Genomic DNA, 23,222 nt, shown 5'->3' on the forward strand with positions numbered 1-23,222 from the left:
CACACCCACCCGTGGCCCTGGACGCTGCTCTGGGGACAGAGTGTGAGTGGTTGAGTGACCTATGTTGCCGTGGAAGGAGCAACTCGTGGGCCACTGTCAGCTCTGTCCAGGCCTAACTCTGAGCAGCCCAGGTTTGCCCAGTGAGGCTCCTGCTTCCAGCTGGGGGGTTGGCTCACTCCCAGACCCCCTGGGTGGATGCTGCTCCCCTTCCTCACCCTCAACTTAGATCTGAAGCAGGGTTGAAGAGACCCAGAATGAGGAGCACAACTCACTACCATCCTGCCGTCCCTGAAGGGATCAGAGAGTTTCAGGTCCCAGCTGACACCACAGACTGTGTCTCCTGCTACAGGCCTAGGGAATGGTCCTCCCCAGCATCACCTCTTGGGGAAAGGTCCTCAGTATCATGTCCCAGGACTTGCCCTCCCCAGCATCAGTTCTTGAGTAATGGTTCTCCTTAGCAACTCCTTCCAGTGTCTGGTCCTCCCCAGCATCACGTCCCAAGGACTGGCTGTGATCTCCACACCTTTCTGCCTCAACTGAACCTTGCCTTCTCTGTCTTCCTTTGTAGGAAGGACCAGTGGAGCATACTAGCTTCTTCCACAAAGTGAGCAGCAAACTGATCTGAGACAGTATAGACATCTTCAAGGATCTAGAGACTAAGCCCCCAAACTGCTGCTTCAGCCACAACACAAATGAGCATAAAAGGTACAAGTGCCTCAGGACCTGGATCATTGTCCTGGTGCAGCAGGACTGTCTTCAGGAGAGGCCAATAAAACCCATGCCAGGGTGTACCTGATCGCCTAGGTCAGCTTGGACCTGGGGCTCAGTCACCAGCTGCCGCAAGGTTTCCCTGAAAAGCACATAGCACACATCTGTGTCACTGTGTACACAGAGGCACACAACACATATGTGTGTCACTGTCCATACACCTGAACAGATGTGTGCTTACAACACATACACATATCCCCATAATACACTTGTGCACGTGTTCACTTGCAGGTGTGCAAGTCTGCACAACTCTATGCAAGCAAACACACATGATCAGAGAACACAGGTGCATGTGCCCAGGTAGCCATGCATATGCAATTAGCACTCAAGGTGCCCTGTTTCTCCTTCCTTTGAAGATGCCTCTCAGACCAGCCTGTCCAGGGAACCTCTGGCTGCTGACACGTGAGCAGAAGGGCCTCACCCCCAACTGGCAGCCTCCCGGTGCTTGTCCCCCTGCCCCGGGCAAACCCCAATGGGTCCCTCCCCCAGGCCATGCCCTTGGCACAGGCAGCTGCAGGGCCACAGCAGTCTGCACCTCCTTCCCATCTGCAGTTCGCTCCTTCCCTACAGGCTAATAGGCTTAATTTTTTGCTTGGAGTTTGAGGCAAGGCCAGAGGGAATTCGGGTTCTGATGCCCTCCCCAGGGACGGAACAGGCTTGTTTGTGCTTCCATGAAAGATGATCTGGTCTCTGTGATGTTGTCGACTTTCCGGCTGCCCCACGGGGCTAAAACAGCTCAGGAAGGGTTTTTCTGCAGATCTCGTCTATCCCAGCTTCACTCGCCTGTACCGGGCAGGAAGCGCTGACGCCCAGGCAGATGACGGGCCACACAGAGCAGTGCACAGGGTTCTGGGAGTTGAATCCCACCTGTGCCTGCAGCAGCTGAAAGCTCACCAAGGGGCTCTGCCTCGTCTGAAAATGATCCTCTCAACAATGAGTTTGGAGTGAAATTCCTCCCAGCAGCTGCCCATAGGCCTCACTTACTTGGGGGTCAGTGCTTTGGAGACAACCCCTTGCCCACATCCTGGGGCATTTAAAGACCAGGGTTCCCAGTATTGGAGTAACCAGTTTTCAACCTATTCAGGATATTTCTTCTTTGCATGTTGCTTATTTTACCTGGATGGGAAGCACCTCTAGATTGGCCCCACTCCTACCTCTTCTCCACTTATGAGGGTGGTCCTGCTCTTCCCAATAAAGACCTCTGGTCAGATAGACTTCTTCCAGTTTGGGCCCATAGCTTTCCTGTCTGCCTGCTGGTATCTTTTGCTTCTTTGCAGACAGCTTGTGGTGGAAGTTCCTGAACCTGCTTTATCTTCCTAAATTGTGTAGATTATTTCTTGTGTCTTCCAGATCCACATTCCCCAATCTCCTCCAGGGCTTCCTCTGCACCCAGGACTTGACTGATCTTCCTCCTGCTTTCCATCTGGACCTCCTCACCAAGAGATCTGCATACTCTTTTGTGTCATCACATTAGCAAAGGTGAAAAGAAGGTACTGAGAAAAGAATCAAGTTATAGCGAAGAACTTAAGTTCCTAGAAAAGTCTTCACAGAACCTCTGAAATCCCCAGGACTCCCTCAGACCCCCATGGAAAGGACTTTTGTATGCCTGTCTTTTCACATCTGAATTCTATTCCTATTTTTGGCTTTTGGGTCACACCCAAAAGCGGTGTTCAGGGGTTTCTCCTGGCTCTGGGTTCAGAAATCACTCCTGGTGGGCTCTAGGGGCCTGATGGGATGCTAGGGATTGAACCTGGGTTGGCCGCATACAAGGTAAACACCATTCCTGCTGTGCTATCGCTCCAACCCATCATGTCTGAATTCTCTAGAGGACATTTCCAGATGTGTGGATTATTCTTACCAAATGCCTTCATGTTTCACAAGACTCCTCTTCCTCACTCTTCTATGCACCTGGTGTTTTTTCCAAAATAAGCAAAGGGCATATGGCACACAGGTCTACATGCACTTCCAGGTGATAACTGTGGCATCATCTGTGTAACCATCAATCAAGGGATTAGTAATTGTGCTGGTTCCAGCTTTAGGCTACAAGAGATAATGCCTGGGTGCTTATCCCTTGCTATCAGCTTTGGATGACAGTGATAGCATTTCTACAAGACTGGTCTGTATGGGTAACTTGCAGCAAAAGGTCTACACAGGCAAAGGTGGGCTTATATTGATAGTCTTGCTTCCACATCCCATGCTGGGTGAGGGCCCAGTGTACCTGGTGCCCATGATCGTGTCTCTCCCGTTGTCATCATCCAAATTAGCATCTCCTTCTCCACACAGGCCACCTCCTCTCTGCTATTCTTTCTGTGTAAACTGTACATACCTTAAAGGCTGGGAAAATGATTATTCCACATCTAAGTTATGAAACTATGTCCACACCCAAGTCATGAACATGACTCTAGAAACCTTGGTGAGAAGCAGTAAAAGCAGATGGTTCTAGCAGTATTATAAACTCCAGACTTCAAACTAATCACTAGATACCGGAACCCATCATCATCCCTGAAAACCTTCACCCTGGAGTAACACTACAATTCTCTCTGCCCAGGCCTCTGCTCCTCTGATGCTCCTGACAGATGGATCGAGAAGAAGTTCTAATGTTTACAGCACTGATCCTCCTCCCTTGAGAATGCTCATAGTTTTACTCTTGTTCTCATTCTCACAATTCTTTTTGTTGTTTCTATATTACTTGTTGTTATTGTTATTATGGTTTGGTGGCTATGTCTGGTGGTGTTCAGGGTTTTCTCTTGTCCCATGTGTTCCTCAATCACTCCTAACAGTACTTGGTGAATCAGTTATGGTGCCAGGGTTGAACCAGTGTCTCTGCCCACAAGTCAGGTGGCAACTACCTGGCATGTTTTTCCAGTCTTTTCTATCTTTCAACACCTTCTGCCATATTCATAATACTCTAGTGCTTCCTTTTCCATGTTTGAACTTTTCAATGCCCTGCAATTTTTGTGTAAGCCTCTTGGTTCTAGTCTGTTTCTTATTACCAATCTTGTTTCGTCTTTCATGTACAAATTAATGCATGAACATGTGTTGTGCTAATGGATGTGTTTGATTTTCTTACTGTTTCTTGTTCCGAATGCTTTAACTTGATTACGTTTTCTTTTCTTCTATCTATTGTTGTGACTGATTGAGACTTTGTTGATATAGTTTCTGTTCTAGTGATGTTACCTTTCAGTATGTTTTTCTATCAACACTGAGAATTCTTTGCCTTCCTTCAAATAAGGCTAAGATCTGGTATATATTTCCCTCTATCAGGTTTAAATAAAAATGCCCATATATTTTTAAAAATTAACATTATTCTGCTTTCTTAGTATCACTTCTTATTAATATTGTATCAAAATGTTCAGTCCCATTCCCAACAATATGCTGAAATGAGCCCTAAAATGCTTTCTAGCACTTTGGTCTGTTTCCTTTATCTCTGACATTCATTTTTAAAAATCATTTCCAGGCTTTTATTCTGCTGGGGCCCATCATTGAGAATTCTTTAAGAAAGAACTATTGACATTTTGAATGCTGGTGAGAGTGGAGATGCATTTATTCTTTACTTTGGGTTTGAATAATAATTGTGAGATGTACAAGGTTGTTGGTTCAAACCCATTTTTCTCCTTGAAGATACTTTCCCACTGATTTCATGTATCCCATGGCTGGTTTCATTCTGTTGCTTGAACATACTTACCTGTTTCCTCTGTTAACTTTTCTGTGTTGTCTCTAGCGCTGAGTATGCTAGTTAGTGTTCTGACGTCAACTAGATTCTTCCCCATTGTTTCATCAAACCTGCTACTGAGAGGGCACATGGGACCCAACTGCTGGCCTGAATGCTCTGGGAGCACAGTGCTCTCAGAATTCAAGCCCTCAGGGTCTGGGGGGGGCCGAGTGTTTCTAAAGAGCCCCAAATGCTCACACTCACAGTCACAAGAGTCACCATGCCTGTAAAGATGTAATGCAAGTTTATGTGATTCAACAGGCTAAGAGGAGGCAGGTGACACAATGCCAAATACCACAGCATCTTGGTCAGACACATTATTATCCCTATTTAAGGCATTTACATTTATGGGCTCCAAAAATGCCCTTTGGTTGCCCATGTCCCTTCTGCTCCTCTTTTCTTCAATCCCCTTTAGGCAATGCTACCTTTCTGTCTTTGTTGCTCCAGCACTTGACAGAACATTCCAAAAGAATCATCATAGACCATTCTAGAAGCATCATTCCAGAAAAATTGTCACAGAACATTTTAGAAGAATTATCACAGAATATCCAAAAAGAATCATCACAAAAAATTCCAGAAAAATCCTTCTGCCAGATTTTCCAGCTCTCCAAATGCATCTCTAGCTGTGTCTATTGTAGTATTCACCCAACATGGTGACTCTTTTATTTATTTGCTCTTATCATTGATTTTTATTAGAAATACTTTATTTTTTTTATCTATACCCTTTGTTTCTTTTCAAACATGTTTTTAGTTTCTGTGGAGGAAAGTCCTCTAAAATCTTGAGATCCTCCAGACCCTGGTTAAAGCATCCTCATTTCAACATTAATTTTATTTCCTTGGACTATTACAGAGTTCAAATGGATTTAATATTCACATTTCTCTTAATTGGCCTTTAGGGAGGAGCCACTTTTAATCTATTTTTTCTTGATGCAGTCTTTTTAAAATTTTTATATTTTTGGGTTTGGGGTCACACCCTGCAATGCTCAGGGATTACTCCTGTCTCTGTGCTCAGGGATTTCTAGGGAGCTCAGGAGACCAGATGGGGTGTAGAGATGGAACCCAGGTCAACTGTGTACACAACAAGTGTCCTTCCTGTTGTAGTATGTCTTGAACTTCATTCTTGGTTCAGTTTTGCTGATTTGGGGTGACTAACATGGCTTTTCAGCAAACAAGGGTCCTGGGAAGATGTTTGCTTTATCAATGTCATTTTGGAACTTTCCCTGTAAAGGACTAGAGTTCCTTAGGGCTGCCGAACATTCAGGCAGAATATGGGAGTGAAGGTCACGGCTGAGTGTGTGTCTTATGACTTGGGACATTGATGACTGATGCCCACACAATTCTCATGCACCAGTAGCAGGCAAGGCCCAATATCCAGACCCAGAGACCTGTTCCAGCTAGAGTTGGGAGCCTTGGTGACATGGTGACACTCTATCCTGGGTCTGCTTTAGATGGAAAACAAGCTCATAGGAAGGCACTTTGAAGTCCTGAGCCAAGCAAAGTTGAATCAAGTTGTTACCGAAGGAAAAGAAAGAAAGAGGATAGAACAAAGCCACAGCCATTAGTGCTGGTAAGTAACGGCCAACTCAGCTTTTTCTCTTGGAAGATTTTCCAATGAGTAAACACAAATTCTGTGCTGTTCAGCTCTGCTTACACACTCAGGAGACCCGAGGGCACAAACATTTTCAAAGGGAAGAGTCAGGGAATGCCAACAAAAAGCCAATTCGTAACAGGGAAAGAAGAGTCTAGATCGGATGATTAACTCAGACAGGGAAGGATGCAATGGATAGTGGAGAGGGAACGAAATAGCCTGGAAAAGAATCATAGTTGTCATCCTGTAAATAGTGAATAGTATAAATTAAGCCATATCAAGGAAAATTAACTATGAATAAAAATATGAATAAAATCAGAACCACAGAAGGAAGATTTAATACACTTCCTCCAGTATTGAAAAATCAAACAGACCCAAACTAATGTGAGCCAGCAGAAGATTTCATGGGAAAAATCAACAAGTTTTATCACACAGGAATACTACCAGGCACAGGGTAAGAGTCAATACTGGAGACTCATCTTAGATGTGTGTGTGTGATGAGCTTATGTTGGCACACAGATGGACCTGCATACATAGACAGGAATACACATATGGGCACACACATGAACACATAGAAACATACATATGTGGACACACATATGACCATGCATAGATACACACATGCCTTTACCCTATAAAGACATTCTATTTCTTCAAATATCAATCACATATAGAGAAAGCCAAAGCTTCAAAGTCACAGGAGAAAAATCTAGACGAAGACTATGGCTTTCCAAGTGCAGGAATCTTACCAGGAACAATAGTGCTCTTTAGAAATGAAGATGAAAAGAAAAATTAAGGAACAAAGAAAAATAAAAGGGCTCAGTCACTTGAAAATGAAAAAAAAATGCATAGAAACAAACTTTTTTAAGGAAATGAGAATGAAGAGACCATGAAAAGGCAATGGTTAAAAACTGGATACAACTTTTATAAAAACCCTCCAGCACTAACTAAGAGACAAAAAGCAAACATTCAGCAAAGAGATGAGCATCACTAACTGTGGATCTCAGCAATGGGAAGCTGAGCAGGAATCCGCACCTCACATCAGAAAACTACTCCAGAATGAGCACGTCTGGGCCACCTTTGAAGAGTGATGGGTCTCTGGAAAGGATATTGGTCACCAGAGTCCTCATTCCTGGCCATGATTAGGAAACTATGATTCAGGTGCCAGTCAAAAGCTCTGCAGGATTTGTTTCATTTGAAAGATTTTTCACAACCAGATGAAGTTAGACCAACTCATATCAGGGCACTAATATTCCCAGTTTATTTCCAAAATAATCAACTGTTCTTGCCAATGCAGATGGCAGGACCATCAAAGAAAAGCAGGAAGAATTACTCAGTAGAAGACAAGAACTTGCATTTTAGACAGGGATTTATTTTTTGGTTTTGGGCCACACCCAATGATACTCAGGGGTTACTCCTGTCTATGTGATCAAAAATTGCTCCTGACTTGGGGGACCATATGGGATGCCGGGAATCAAACCCAGGTCCATCCTGGGTCAGCTGTGTGCAAGGAAAACACTCTACTGCTGTGCTATCTCTCCAGCTTCTAGAAAGGAAAATTAATAAAAATGATAAACAACCCTTGAAAATATCAATTGCCCCACCAGATAGAAAAGTTAATTGATAAATGACTGAAACTTTAAAAATTCACCTATTTAAAAAGTAATTCTACCAAAGAGAGGAGCCAGAGAGATAGTACAGCAGAGAAAATGTTTACCTTACATGCAACAATCTTCTATGATTTTCCTAAGTCTGACAGGAATGTTTCCTGAGAGCAGAGCCAGAAGGAACCTGTGAGTATCCCAGGGTATGGCCCCAAACCAAAACACAACAGTAATAATACCAAAGACATCTCTCTGGTTCCATAAAACAACCAATAAAAATTGTGAATGCATCATTTACAATACAATAAAAAAATTTAAAAAAGAGATATTCTCATCAATTGAGTGAAAGGACACAGGAAGCCCTAGAGGTTTCTAGAATTCCTATGCGCTAAGACATGGAAACATAAATTGTGTGTGAATTAACCAGAAGCTAAAGTTACACAACAATTTCTGCCCCTTGAAGCTGCTGAGAGACACTGGGGTACATTAAAACTCTGAAAGGCCCATTTCTGCCAGCTGATGAGAAACTGAGTGGAAGTCCAAGGTGCCAAGAATAGTTAGTTTCTTGTCACCTTAAAAATGGTCAAGTGGTTGGGGCCGGAGCGATAGCACAGCGGTAGGGAGTTTACCTTGCACAGGGCTGACCCGGGACAGACCTTAGTTTGATCCCTGGAGTCTCATATGGTCCCCCAAGCCTGGAGTGACTTCTCAATGCACAATCAGGAGTAACCCCTGAGCGTCACCAGGTATGGCCCAAAAATAACAACAACAACAACAAAAATGGCCAAGTGGATATAAAATCTCCAGACTAGGCTGAGGGTGAAATATGTATAGTCTGGCCTCTTCTACTTGTATCTTCCCCAAGTTGCTTGCCAGAACTATTTTTATTGAGAACAGAGACCACCCCCAGGTGATGCAGTAAGCACAGGCTATTTTGAGCCGGACCCACCCAGGTTTATACATAAAATACTATTTTTTTTTTAGATGAAACCAAGTTGTAAACAAACAGATGCAAAAGAACCAGGGATGATCTTTGTTTTAGGTGAAATAAGGTGTAATCTAACAAGCAGGGACAATTGCTCAGCCAGAAACCTCAGCTCATTCCTTGAGTGTCGCTGGAGGAATTTTAGACTATTTTTGGTCAAAATGATGCTTGAATTAACCAGTTAAACTGGAGCACTGGGGGCAGCAGCAGTCAATGGATGACAAAGGAAGTGCTGGCCAGCCCCACCAGTTGGGATTGGTCTGCAAACCAACAGCTGGAAACTGGCCATTTCCAATGCCAATGGGTCCCTTACAGCCTCCCTGTTCTGCAAGGGAAAGACAACTAAAACGTGAAAGGCAGAAAGAGCCATGCTGAGGAGACAAGATCGGTGTGTATGTGTGAGCCCAGGTAGAGCGGGGATAGCAACAAGCAGAGACCAGGCTGCTTGAAAGAAGCGTTAAGGTCCACAGGCCCTGTAGCTGCCTCGAAAACCCTTCACCCACCCCTAGTCTGTGTTCTTAGAGACAGGGCTCATTGGGATCTTGGTAAGTTTTCCCTATTTTTTTTAAGCCCTCACACTCTACCAAAGGAATGGTGGGAACCTTCCCACCTGCCTAAGCCTCAGTTCTGGTCTGGGCCAGAAAGCACAGAAGAAACAAGAAGAGAATCTGCTTCCTGGGCAATGAATCATAAGCCTGTAATTTACCCCAAAGAAATCTAATTATTTTTACTCCACCATAATCTTTACTATTCAAAAGGTATAACAAGAAAAAAATTTGATTTTATTAGCCAAATTTACTAGTTAATATGACTGAGAACTCCACATAAAATGTTAGTATTAAATATTAACATATATTCATAAAATACTGGAGTATTAAAACCTAATATTTAATATAGCCCATTAATTGGGTGTGTGTCAGTTTCAACATAAAAGAGAAAATTGAAGGCCACAGTGACCTTTCCAAATGGGCCCCGGGGCCCACAGTTGCACTCTTGGAATGCAGCTCTCTGGAAACTGTGGCCCTGTCCCATTTGGTTGCCACCCCAGAGTACCCCCAAGACTCCCCACAGTCTGGCCTCCAGGGCAGGACACACGAAAGGTTCTGATCAGGAAGGGGATAGCCAGAAGGTTTCTGACTCTCCCAGAAAAGCAGCAATATAGCCTTAATTCCAGTGAGGTGAGGTAGAACCGGGCCCAACGGTTGTGGGGAGACTTTGTGGGTGCTGTGCAGGATGTAGGGTATAGTAGAGCAGGATACATAGCCCTCCTCGCTCCTCTTCTCCTGTGAAGTCCCCTTCGCCCCTTCTGTGGGCGCCAGGACTGAGGGAGCATCTGGGGGCAGAAGGCTCAGCTCAGAGAGACACGGGGCATTGTTGGCCTCAAGATTACCCCGAAGCTCTAGGGATAAATATGTAGCTTCTGAGTCCAGGAAATACCTGCTACCTCACAAAAGTCACAGCCAACCCCCTGGGTCTTATCACACATATTTCAATACCTTTATTTTAAAAGGTGCTCAAAATAGTGATCGGATAGATCTTTGAAGTGGTCCTGACTCTTACAGGGTTTTAAGGACAAGAACTCACAGGGTGCGTTAGAAAACCCACAAAGTAAAGGGCTAGAGGGTGCTGTCCACTCAACAAAGTTACAGAGAGACCAGTAATATCCTTCCTGGTGTGGCCAGACCATCGTTTATGGTGGCAGTGGAAAACTGTATTTAAATTAGAAATGTGGAGCATAATATTTATTGACTCTGTGTTTCATTATCATCAGAAATTAGTTGGTTCTTGGGCAAACAGTTTATAGCAAGATATAAATACGTTCCATTGACCCATTATCTGGCTTAATATACTGTGAGTTATTGGCAGACACAGTAAAACGTCCTAACAGCTATTAACCCTTCAACATCATGCAGGCATGCCTGGGCCCTTGGGTGCTGAGAAAAAGGTATGGACTTTGCTATTTGAGGATCATCTCCCACCAATATTCTGCCCTTCCCAGATTTTAATATATCGTCCACGTTTATGGGCCATAAAATAAACCTCAAGCTTACAAAAATTTACATGACAATATTATTTGTTTTAAAGGCCACGTAAATTTTAGTACAGTGAGAATGATGATATAAACCCGTAGAACAGATTTGCTAAAAAAAAAAAAAAAAAAAAAAAAAAAGTTCCCCAAACTGCAAAAATAGAACATTCAGGATCCAACACAGTCAGAAACAGGCCGGCCTGAACATGTGGGCTGTGGCCGTGTCACAATGCAGGGGACGGGCCCCAGGGAATGAGGCACCAAGTATAGGGATTTTTCTCTAAAACTCTAATGAATAAACCCAAGAATTGTCTGTACAGATGGCTTATTGTGGCACCTGCAAACATCTCTGTCACCAGAAGGGAGAAAGGCCCAGCTATAATGGGGCTGTATGGGGGACCGGGGACAGGCTGCTTCCCTCCCAGTCCTCTGACTTCACAGTCGTCTTGTCCCCACACATCTGGGTTGGCACTCCTGTCTGTCTGCCCAGAGCAAAGACTGACCTTTCGAGCTCCTAAGGGGACAATCCCAGTACTTTAATCTCCTCTTCTGAGAACTCACTCAACTCCTCATCTGTGGTGGGCAGCCAGAGAAGAGAAGGTGGGATTGAAAGAAGGATCAAACCTTCACTGCCCGGGGTTTTGGGTTTTCTGACCTATCCTTGTGATTCCTGGCATTAAAACTCTCTGAGAGTCAGGACCATTTCAAAGATCTGTCTGATCACTATTTTGAGCACCTTTTAAAATAAAGGTATTGAAAGACATGTGAGGAGACCATGTCTTTTTAGGCCACCACTGTCCAGTTCTGTAACTGCCTGTACAAAAAAAACCAGATCACATGACACATCCCTCAACCCATCACTGTAAGAGAAACCAAAGAATCGGGGGCATTTCAGAGGCTGGGCCAGATCCACAGATTGGTCCTGTCTTGCTCCACAGTCATGAAAGCTGCATCTGAAGAGACAAATGTCCTCATGGCTCTTCTGGACTGCCTGGTTCCACTCATTTGCTGCAATTTGATGGAGGAGGCCCTGCAGCCCAACAAGAAATGGGACGATTCTCCTCCCAGCTCGATGCACTTTTGGATCATGTGTCTCCCTGGAGCCTAGCTCATGCCCCCCTCGCCCCCTCCCTAGACAGGACACCAGAGAACTCTGCCTCATGCATGCGAAGGTCTCAAGTTTAGGGGCCATCATGCCTGGGGTGTCTTGGTCCAGGAGGGCAATGGGGACCTTGTGGAGGGCGCTTGTCCCAAACATGGCAGCCTGTACCCCCAAACCCGGCCATACACCTGGGGAGGTGCCAGCTGCAGCCTATGTGCACCGTTTGTCGACAAGGGAGTCGCTTTGGTCTGCCGCGAGCGCCGCGCCCAGCGACCACCGTGACACGGCGGCTTTGAAACGTAGAAACTCGTGTGAGCTACTGTTGGGTTCAGAACAAACACAGGGGGTCTGTTTAGTTATTTGTTTTTGTAGTAAAATAAAATATTTATTATCTGCCGGCACCTACTGTGAACAGAGAGGGAGGCCAGCGTGTTTCATCTGGCGGCGTCTTGTTTGACTTCCATTAGGGATGGATTAGGGACCTGGGGGTTTTCATGGATGCAGAAAGTCCACTTTGAACATGGATTTCAAAGCCACCGGGGGCCAAGGGGGTGAGACAGGGGCTATGGAGGAAAAGACCTGTTGCACAGGCTGGACCCTGTGTTTGATAAGGCAGATTGGAGGTGCCCTCACCCCTGCTTCATGAGAGAAGCTTCCAAGCGCCCAGATCTCTTCTGGTCTCCTCTGTTCCCGGGCGTGCTGGACACAATTAATTCAGTGCCAAGTCCGCAGAAAACTGCTGCTGTGCAGGCCCAGCCTCCTTTACGTGTCTCTTCCCTGGCAGGGAATCGAACAGGCCACGCAGATGGGAGCTGAGGGCTGGAGGCCGCCAAGCTAAGATGTTGCTTCACGCTCAGATATTGGAGTTCACCAGATTTAGGGCCACAGGATAGTGGCCATGGTCATACCCTGGCACCTGAGTCCACGCCCAGGGCTGCCCTGAGGTGGTGGGTCCAGCTCTCCAGCCATGCTGGGTGTCTATCCTCAGAGTGCCCAGGTCAGCAGAGGCCTTGGGGCAGGGGTTTTCTCACCATGTCCTAGCATGAGGCCTGGGGTCTTTGGTCCCCATGGGATCCAGGGCTAGGCTTGGGGTCATTGAGCAGGGAGCGTGGGGGCTGCTCCCACAAAGAGAATATTCTAGCAGCCTCCTTTGGGAGGGACAGACTTCTCTCTCTGCATCAGACCTGAATGTGCCAGCCTATGTGAGCCTGTGTTTGCCTGTGTCCATACACACAGATGTTGTTTAAATAAGTATGTCTATGTACAGGTGTCACAAGTATGCCTGTGTAGGCACATGTTGCTGTATCTGTACCTATGTTGTTGTATGTTTGCCTGCAGGCATGTGTGTCATGTGCATGCCACTGTGGCATGTCTGCCTCTGTGCACACATGTCTGTTTTGTGCAGACACATGTATAAGGGTGCTTTCAGGTGTGAGTACATTTTGTTTTGTGTGTGTGTGTATCTGTGCAGGTGCATGGGTGTGTGTATTCGTGCATGTGTATACCTATCTGCACAAACATACACATGTTTGTTCTTTCATGCACATACATGATTTTGGATGCATGTAAGTATTCATGCATTCTTGTGTGTGTGCCTGTGACATTTGTATGAGTCTTGGGGACATGAGCACAGTCCTGGCCGAGTCTCCATAGCTGGGCTGCCCCCTGCAGGCAGGAGCTCCCTCCCTACAGAGCTCCCTACATCAGTGATGATGGAGCCTACATCACTATTAGATCCTGGGGCAACATCTATGCAGCAGGTACCAGACACCCTCTCCCACTGATTAATCCGTCTCACAGCTTCCTGATGGTTGCTTTCAAAACCAGGTGACCTCATGTGCACAGACAGGAAATTTTGTTCCTGATCATGAACTGTTTGTTGATTCGGTTATTTTAATTCATTTTTTTTGTGAGCCTCCATGAACTCAGGGAAGGGTTGTCTCTGAAATGGACTTGAAAGGACCTTTGTCCAATAAGAGATGGGCACTGGGAACCCAAACATCTACTTCCTGTTTGCTTTTCTCCACCAGGACCCAGAGTTCCCTCCTTTCTGGGGTGCCTAATCTCCAGGGGAGGCCATGTGTTCTCCAGGACTCTAGACCACAGACCCAGGGGTGTTGGGGCCATCCCAATGGGGCACCCAAAGACTCTTTTTAGTGACTGCTAAAGGCTGCTCCCTTTCTTTCCACCATGGCCATGTGGCAGAGCCCACACAAAACAGACCAACAGGGGGAGCAGCTCATGCATTGGGGGGATTTAAGAGAATTCTTTAATATCAGATTAAGCCCATTTTGATTGTAAATCTATTTTCAGCTCCCCATTACCAAAGAATATTACAAGAAAACTCTGTTTTATGAAGTTATTCTGACAGAGACCGTTCCCGCGCTGCGGTTCCACACCGACTCTCGCAGTCGCTCATTCTCCAGAGGATCTGAACATAAGCCTGCAGCTATACACAGCGGCACTCAGGGTTTATCCTGCAGACTGAGGCGGACTCATCGCCATCCCTTTATTATTTTCCAGGGTTCCATGGCAGCAGCAGAAAACTGGGCTCCCCGCAGCTCTCCAGCAGGCTGATAGCACCCACAGGCTTCTGCTCCTGCTCACGATGGGGTGAGCTGGGCTTTCCCCCACAGATCAGGGACACTGATGTCCATGGTCCTTCTGCCCCCATGAGGTAGCAGGGTCCAGAGATGTCCTGGGTATGTAGTGGGTTCTGTCATGTTGCTGGGAGAGGTAGGATTTCTGGGAAAGGCTGAGCTGCACACACATATTGGTTGAGGTCAGAAGAAGAGTGAGTCCAACTCAAGCCTGGCATGGGGCAGCAAGCACAAAGTTGCCCATGCACTGGGCATGTCTTACCCTACATTACTGTAACATCCCTGTAACACCTCAGAAGCAGCCATGCAAGGTGTCTTCCCCTTTAAGTAGGCCTCTAAATAACTGTCATTGGCTGGTAGTTGGCTGGAGATATAAAAAGCTCTCACCCCAAGTGAGGGGCAGGCACTTGTACAGTGGCCTACAGGTAGGTGAACTGCTGCTACTCTTGCTGCTGGATTTCTACAGACTTCAGCCACTTTCCCCCAGATGATTCTATTCTTTTGCTTCTCTTGCCTGTTCCTTTTACCTGGCCTTCTATCTGATTTTACCCTGGTCCCAAACCCAGATCTCTCTCCCCTTTTCTTTCCCTCTTTTGGCCAAAAGCTTTATCATGAGGCCCCTGATCTCTCTACCCTTCTTAATTATTTAAATAGGTTTCAAGAGTAACATCTTGTCAGAATTTTTCCTGCTTCACCTCTGACAGGTGAAGGACTAATTCTAATAGACATGTGCCTATCTGCCTGGAATGGAATGTGCCCATTTGCACCTGGTGTGGGCACAGGACAGAGGCAGGGACAGACAAGGAAGGCAAGAGACACCGAGATTGTCCTCAGCTACAGAAAAGGTGCCACAGACACCTGGGACCCCTCCACATGAGAAACAGACCCCTTCTTCTCACAGTCAGGGACTGGGGAGCACCTCAGCAAAGTTCCTGCCTGATACAGGAGTTTTCAGGCTGCAAACCCAATAAGATGCTGTCCTCATCCCAAGCCCTGAGAGTGTATCTGAGTGGACATGGGTCAGAGTCATAGCCGCTGAGTTGCCTGTTATCCCCAGGGGCCCCCTAATCCAGGCACAGTTGTCTAATTGGGGGTCATGAGACAAGTCAGACTCGGGGCATCAGAAGGGCAGACAGATCAGCCTGTCCCGAGGAACCCAGCCACAAGGAACAGGGGTGCTGTATCTGCCCACTCTCCATTCTCAGACATGCTCACACAATTTGCGAGCCCCAAAGTGTGTGGCCCCTGCAACCCAGTGCTGTGAAAGTCACCCAGTGCCCATGTGCAGAAGGTGCTTCCTAGGCCTCACCTGCCATAATCACCACAAACCAGAACAAGCAACACATTACAAGCCCTTCTTGGCTCTCAGCTGAACGTGGGGTCTCTTCCCATCTGACATCACCCCGTGACCTGTGTCGAAGGACCTGATGTCTCAGTCCAATGCTGACCATGCTGGGTGAGTCCCTTCCAGGGCTGTGCCCAGTTGGTTCCAATGGCTGCTCTCACCACTGCTTGGAGACCCTTTATGGAGTGTGGAGGGCTTGGAGTGGGGTCCGTCCCCACTACCAGACAGGTAGGTAAAGTGCGGCCCATGCAAAGTTAAGTTTAAGTCCTATCCAGGAGTTTAATTTAAAGCCTTTCCTGGATGCTTGGTGAGGGGCCTTACGGCATGGAGCATGTCCACTGAGAGAAGGCAGACTCAGATCCTTGGAGAGCCGCATGCAGCTCTGGAACACATTGGTTTGAGCTGGGCTTTGGGAAGTGGAACGGATCATGGTGGAAGGAGGGAATCAGACCCAGCTTCTTGTACACAAAGCAGCGAAACTGTTTCCAACAGATCGACGGCTCTTCCCTCTCTCCTGCTGCCTTTCTGGACCTGATTCCAAGGCCTTTTTGGCATGGGCAGGCCTGGGAAACCCAATTTCTCCAGGTTCCTTTCTCTGTGTTTGGAAGAAGAATAAACTGCATTTCCCTCGGCGATTAGGCACATGCATTCCAAGGAAACAACGGGTCATTCATCAGATCCCAGCCTGACAGAGAGATCCCGGCTGGGATCTCCGTGTTCCAGGCGTCAACTTCCAGATGATTCATCTCCATAGAGGGCAAAGGGACAGAGAGGGTGGGAGAGCGCCAGTTCGTTTCCGCCAACCCCGGCCTGCTTTTATGACTGAGAAAGGGGCATAATTTAGCAGAACGGGGACATGCAGGGCGGGCAGGGCTTCCGTCCTTCCAGGAACGCAAATCGCAGCTGGAGAGGCGCGGGGTGCCGGAGAGGCACCTCGGGAGAGCCGAGAAGCATAAATCTAAGCCGCGGCTCCAGCTCAAGCTTCATAAAGCCCGTTGGGCTCTCAGTGGAAGGCGGTGAAATAGGGCTTTGGCTTCAAGCTGCCTCAAATTGGATAACGGAGAGATACTCGGGCACAGCCCTTGTGGAAAACACTCAGCTGCCCTCCGCTTGCTGTGCTCACCTGCAGGAAGGCCCAAGGTAGGTGGGATGTCAGGGTGCCTGCAAGTTTCTGCCTGTCCCCTGTGGTTCCTGCAAACACCAGCTCCAGAGGGGCTCGGGGCCAACAGGCCCCCAGAGCTCTCTGGTCCATTAAGAAGACGATTTTATCTGTGGAATAATGGTAACCGCCAGGCTCATGTATGGAAATGCCTCCTTTTACGCATTTCATTTTGCACGGGAATCTATTTTAAATGAAATACTACCTGACAGATAAATTACTTGGCTTTGTGCATACAACAGACTGATTTAGCGTTCCCTGCAGCCCAGATGGCTGGTGACAACTTTGGAGGTGCTTAAACATCCTGGTACAATGAAGGCAATTCCTGCACTAATGCAAAACATTTGCAGAGTGACCCCCAAGCACAGGCAGCCTCTGTTAGCTCGAGAGAAGATGGGACTTGGAGACGCCTGGAATGAGCCAGACCCTCATTCCCCACTGAAGGTCCATTATACTGCCAGGATCATGGTGACCAGGTCTATCTATGACTGCTGCTCCAGAGCTCTGGACCGTCCTCCAGCAGATGAAGAGGCAGGCTAGCCATTTGTTTGCTATAATTGTGGTCTTTGCCATTCCTCATTTTCAATAGTAATGAAGAGGACAGCTGGAAATTTAGCGAGCTTTTCTCCCAATTCCCAACAAGCCCAGAAACTCGGCAACCCTGAAGGAACTCTCCAGGCTGTGTGCGGGGAAATTAACCGTCTGTGCTGCAAACATATGTTGTACAGAGGCAGTGTCTTAATACTAATAATGTCTGCCTGGGTGTCCAGACCACGGGACCCTCCTACAGGTGAACCCATCTTATAATGAGAAACTTGCAGGACTAAATTGGTTGGATGGAGGCCAGAACCAAGCTGCTGAATGCCAAGTTTTGCCCGGAGGAAATGGTACAGGAAGCAAAACAAAGACCAACATTCTAGGCCTGCACCGAATGTTCTGAGAGGAACAACAACAACAACAACAAAAAAGGATAAAAAAAAATGACCCTGGAAACAGCATGTGCAAAATGAAGAGATTTTTCTAGTGGGGCTCCAGCTAAGCAGTTGCCCTAAGCACATTTGCAAATATGGTGTCTGGGGCAGAGACACTCTAGACAGAGTTTGCATCCCAGCCCTACACACATAAATGTTTGGCCTCAGGTGCTGTTAGATGACACTTGTGAGTTATAGAGCTTGAATCACTTCCAGGGCATCCAGGGTGCTTCTTTATGTTTCCCGGTGAAACGACAGAACCCACATATTCTAGTCCCTACACCAAGGCCAACCTGTCAGTCAGATCCTCAGACATGCAACACAGCAAGGTTTGAACAGTGGAGCTTCTGGAACCTTCTAATGAGAGGAGAAGAGAGCATGTTGGTCTGTTCCTCTTCTGGGGTTGGAAGAGGGCCTGGACTGTTAGTGTGGGCTATGACTCAGTCTTCAGGGGTAGGGGCTTCTCCTCTTTCAGGTTTAAGTTCATCAGGATTAGTAGTATGGCACCCCACTTCTATCTCTGGATTAAACAAACCAAGCACTGGGATGCCAATCACTTGTCTTAGGAGAGGTCATGGCTGGTGAAGGATCATAGGACCCGGGCTTTGTTGGATGATCCCAGGCAGCAGAGCCCAGTTGCAGCCTTGGGCTTATCTGAGTGGCCACAGTGGCCAAGCCTCACCTTATGGAGCATTGGGAACTCGACTGGAGCCAGGTCCTTGGGGTATCTTTCCCAAGGGTGAGGTCAGGAGTCAGATTTTTTTCAGTTGCTGCTGCCTCTAGTGCCTCTCAAACCTGGACTCTGCCGAAGTGCTCCTGGCTAGTCTGCCCTGTATGGGGACAGGGGGGGTGTCTTTGAGCACCCAGAGTGAGTCTTCAGGAGGAGACAGGGTCCCTCTGTGCTGAAGATTAGCAGACAGACAGACAGCTGAGTGACAGGCAGGTCCCTTCTAATGAGGTTCTTGGGCTACCAGGGCTGCTTTGGAAGGTTTGTCCCAGAACGTGAAACCAAGAGCAAAGAAACTGTGGAGAATAATGTGAGCTATTGTTCACGAACTATTGTGAAAAAATGCACTTTCTAAACAGACGATGAGAGCACTACATTAAGAGACAAATACATCTACTGGAGTAAACTCTTATAATCTGGAGTGGCAGAGTGATGAGAAATAGGAACAAAACATTGGGGGTACACACATCATAAATGTCAGGTCTGGAAAGACCACGATTGAAAAGAAAATAAATTCAGATGCACAGGCCTTTCTAAAGAAAAGCATGCCACTTTCCAAACAAGTGGAAGCAGAGATAAACAGATGGGAATACATTAAGCTGAGAAGCTTCTGCACCTCAAAAGAAATAGTGCCCAGATACAAGAGCCACCCACTGAGTGGGAGAAACTGTTCACCCAATACCCATCAGATAAGGGGCTAAACTCCAAAATATACAAGGCACTGACAGAACTTTACATGAAAAAAAAAAACATCTAATCCCATCAAAACATGGGGAGAAGAAATGAACAGACACTTTGACACTTTGACAAAGAAGAAATATAAATGGCCAAAAAGCACATGAAAAAATGCTCCTCATCACTAATCATCAGGGATATGCAAATCAAAACAACGATGACATACCATCTCACACCACAGAAATTGGCACACATCACAAAGAATGAGAACAATCAGTGCTGGCGGATATGTGGAGAGAAAGGAACTCATCCACTGCTGGTGGGAATGCCGTCCAGTTCAACCTCTATGGAAAGTGATATGGAGATTCCTCCAAAAACTGGAAATTGAGCTCCCATTTGACCTAGCTATTCCACTCCTAGGGATATACCCTAGGAACACAAGAATACAATACAAAAATTCCTTCCTCACACCTATATTTATTGCAGCACTATTCACAATCGCCAGGCTCTGGAAACAACCAAGATGCCCTTCAACAGACGAATGGCTAAAGAAACTGTGGTACATATACACAATGGAATATTATGCAGCCATCAGGAGAGATGAAGTCATGAAATTTTCCTATACATGGATGTACATGGAATCTATCATGCTGAGTGAAATAAGTCAGAAGGAGAGAGATAGACGCAGAATAGTCTCACTCATCTATGGGTTTTAAGAAAAATAAAAGTCATTTTTGCAACAATCCTGAGACAATGAGAGGAGGGTTGGAACTTCCACCTCACTTCATGAAGCTCACCACAGAGTGGTGAGTGCAGTTATAGAAATAACTACACTGAGAACTACCATAACCATGTGAATGAATGAGGGAACTGGAAAGCCTGTCTAGAGTATAGGTGGGTGGGGGTGGGGTGGGATGGAGGGAGGGAGATTTGGGACATTGGTGGTGGGAATGTTGCACTGGTGAAGGGGGTATTCTTTACATGACTGAAACCTAATCACAATCATATTTGTAAGCAAGATGTTTAAATAAAGATATTATAAAAAAATAAAGAAAGGCATGCCATCGGTTGATCATGTACAAACCTATAGTTTCTCTGTAGAAAATAAGGAAAGATAATAAAATTAAGCCCAGGGCTTATTTCAGTCATGTAACAAAAGATGTTTATTATATAAAGAATTCCTGAAAGCTAATAAGGAAAAGTAGATAAATAAAAGAGCCACCCAAGGAAAAAGTTATGCATCATAAAAAAAAACTCAGAAAACAACAAGAAAAACACACAAAAAACAAATCACCAAGAATCCAGAAGACGTGACAAACATTCAACTTGGCCATTGGTGAAGGAAATGGTTTTAAAATAAGGACTTAGGGGCTTAATCAGTGGTCACTATTTTTCATGTTTAATCTGTTGTTCTGAAAAGTCTGTGTCAGGGGAATTCTCTTGTACCTGAGGCAACAATCTCATCACTACAGTGGTTCTGGAGGGTGATTTGACACAAGGCTCTGTGAGAGAAGCATATACGGTTGCCCGGGACAAATGGCTTCTCCATGCCAGTGTCAGGAAGGGCCATGCAGTGCGTGGGGAAGTGTCTGCTGCAGGGTTATTGCAGCGCCTGCTGCTGGGGCAGGCAGCAAAGATGAGGTGCACAATGTTATGGGTGGGAATTCACCTGTTTAGTCTGGCCCAAGGTGAGTTTGGCCAGAGATGTGGAGAAACACACTTGTGTCCCATCGTCTCTACCTCTGTTCTCCTTTGGCTCTGGTCATAGCCCTATTTTGAAGAAACAACACTTAAGGCTCTATTGCCAGAAAATGAGGTCAAGTTCTATAGAAACCTGAACAATTGAAGTTCTTACATCCAGATTAAGTTGTTCCACTGCAAAGAGCTTGTTTTTGTTTTTATTTGTGTTATTTTAGTTTTGAGGATATACTGACAGCACACAAGGGGTTATTCCTGGCTCTGCACTCAGAAATAACCCCTGGCAGGCTCAGGACCTGACCACGGTGACGACGATGATGATGACAACGAGGACACTATGGAAAGCTGAGGCTAGAACCCGGGTTAACCGCATGCAAGGCAAAACTCACTCCCCGCTGCTCTATTGCTCCAGCTCCCACTGCAAAGAGCTTGTGCACAGCAAAATGACAGGGCTTTGCCAAGGACATTCCCTGTTCAAACCTAGGGCCTAACCCTAACCTTTACTTCTCGACAGATAGGCAGGGTCATGCCTGAGTGGTGTCCCCCATATTTAGACCATGTAAATTCTCTAGAAATGAACATGATGGAACTAGGTTCCATCCCAGGGGTACTACATTGACTCTATTCCATGGTCTTATCGACTTCTAGGAACCCCATATGGTCACAGTCAGCTCTAGAACCTACCAGAGACCAGGTTCAGATGACAAACTGACTCCTTGAGCTACTGCTGCCAGACCCAGCTCCCTCCTGCTTTGAGCACTTGACCTTTTCCAAGGGCTGTGGCTCACTGAGAAAACAGGTGAAGGCAATTTTAAGGGGTGTGACTCCAGTTCAGTTGTTGGATGGGGTCTCCCAGAAGGCAGAGTTAATGGGTGTCTCTTCCTTTCCACAGAAAGTCCTGAGCAAGGCTGGGCTAGGCTGAGCTTCTTCAGAAACTTGGGAAGAAAATGCCACTTCTGACTAAAGTGGAAATCATAGAGCAGGCTCCATTTTATTGATGGCTGTAAACAGGTATAGCTTGTACAGAAATGACAAATTAAAAAGCCTCTGAAGAGACTGAGAGAACCATGGCAAACAAATAGACAGACGGAGTTACCCGGTGGTGGCTGCTGTTCCAGCCACGGTGCCTCCGGATCTTTGTAATAAAAATTAGACATAAAATTGACATATTTCCCAGGAACTCTATGCATGGGCTGGGTTATCAAGTCCTGCTATAATTTTACATGGAGCAAAAACTTCACTAGGAAAGGCAAATGAGACATTTTGATCTATGAGCACAAGAGTCCATGTCTAGGATATCCTGACTGTTCTCATTTGATTTGTCTCAGAGTCAGGTTGTGGGGAGAGAAAGAGAGAGAGAGGGAGAGAGAGGGAGGGAAGGTGGGAGGAAAAGGGGGGGAGAGAGAGTGAGGGAGGAAAATAAATAAAGCCAATTCAAGCACACATAAATTTGCATGTTTTTGTAGGAGGCAAAGTTTCTGCTGAAATACAAAGGGTGGACTCCGGTGGATTTTTTAGTGGCTATCAGCGCTGTGCTCATGGCCAGTCTTTGTAAGGGGATGTGTAGGGTAGGGTTACAGAACTGGAGTGTGGGCACAGGAGTGGCTGGGTCGGACATGCTCAGAAGAAGGAACTGAAGAGAGAAGAGTTTTATATTTTGGGGTATTTGGCTGCTCCACTCCGACCAGAGGACTGAAAGGGCTTCGAACTCAAACCTGGAAAGCAGTGTTTGGATACCCTGAAACAGATCATGCCCCAGGAAATCAACAGCCCCCACTCCATCCCAGCTGCACTGCTCTCAGCCAGCGCTTCCTTGGACAGGAAGGCGAGGCGCTGATCGAGTGCTTTGGGGTCCCCATTGGTCTCCGATTTTTAAATATTAAACCAAATACTCAATTTAATAAAGCAGAAGAATTTAATTTTGAGTCCTGCCTGCAGATCACTGTCCAAAGAATTCTCCACCCAGGAGAGGAGGCGGAGGGGCAGAGGGCGCAGAGCGGTGATGGATTTCCAGGACGCGGGATGCTGGCCCCGGAATTACTCTACATCAACATCCCAGGATCTGGCTGCTTCCCAGGCCTGTCCCCCACACCCCCGCAGAATGGATGGATGATCAAGTCAGCTTGTAGCTTGCCCTGATCTGGCTGGAGCTGTTGGCAGATGTGGGTAGCTGGCCTGGGAGGCGGGAACCTCCTCTGGCTGAACCCTCTTTAGTGGTACATTCTTGTGGATGTACTGTTTCCACTGGTCCCGGCGGGG

The sequence above is a fragment of the Suncus etruscus genome, chromosome 17 (assembly GCF_024139225.1).
Source record: "Suncus etruscus isolate mSunEtr1 chromosome 17, mSunEtr1.pri.cur, whole genome shotgun sequence".
NCBI lineage: Eukaryota > Metazoa > Chordata > Mammalia > Eulipotyphla > Soricidae > Suncus > Suncus etruscus.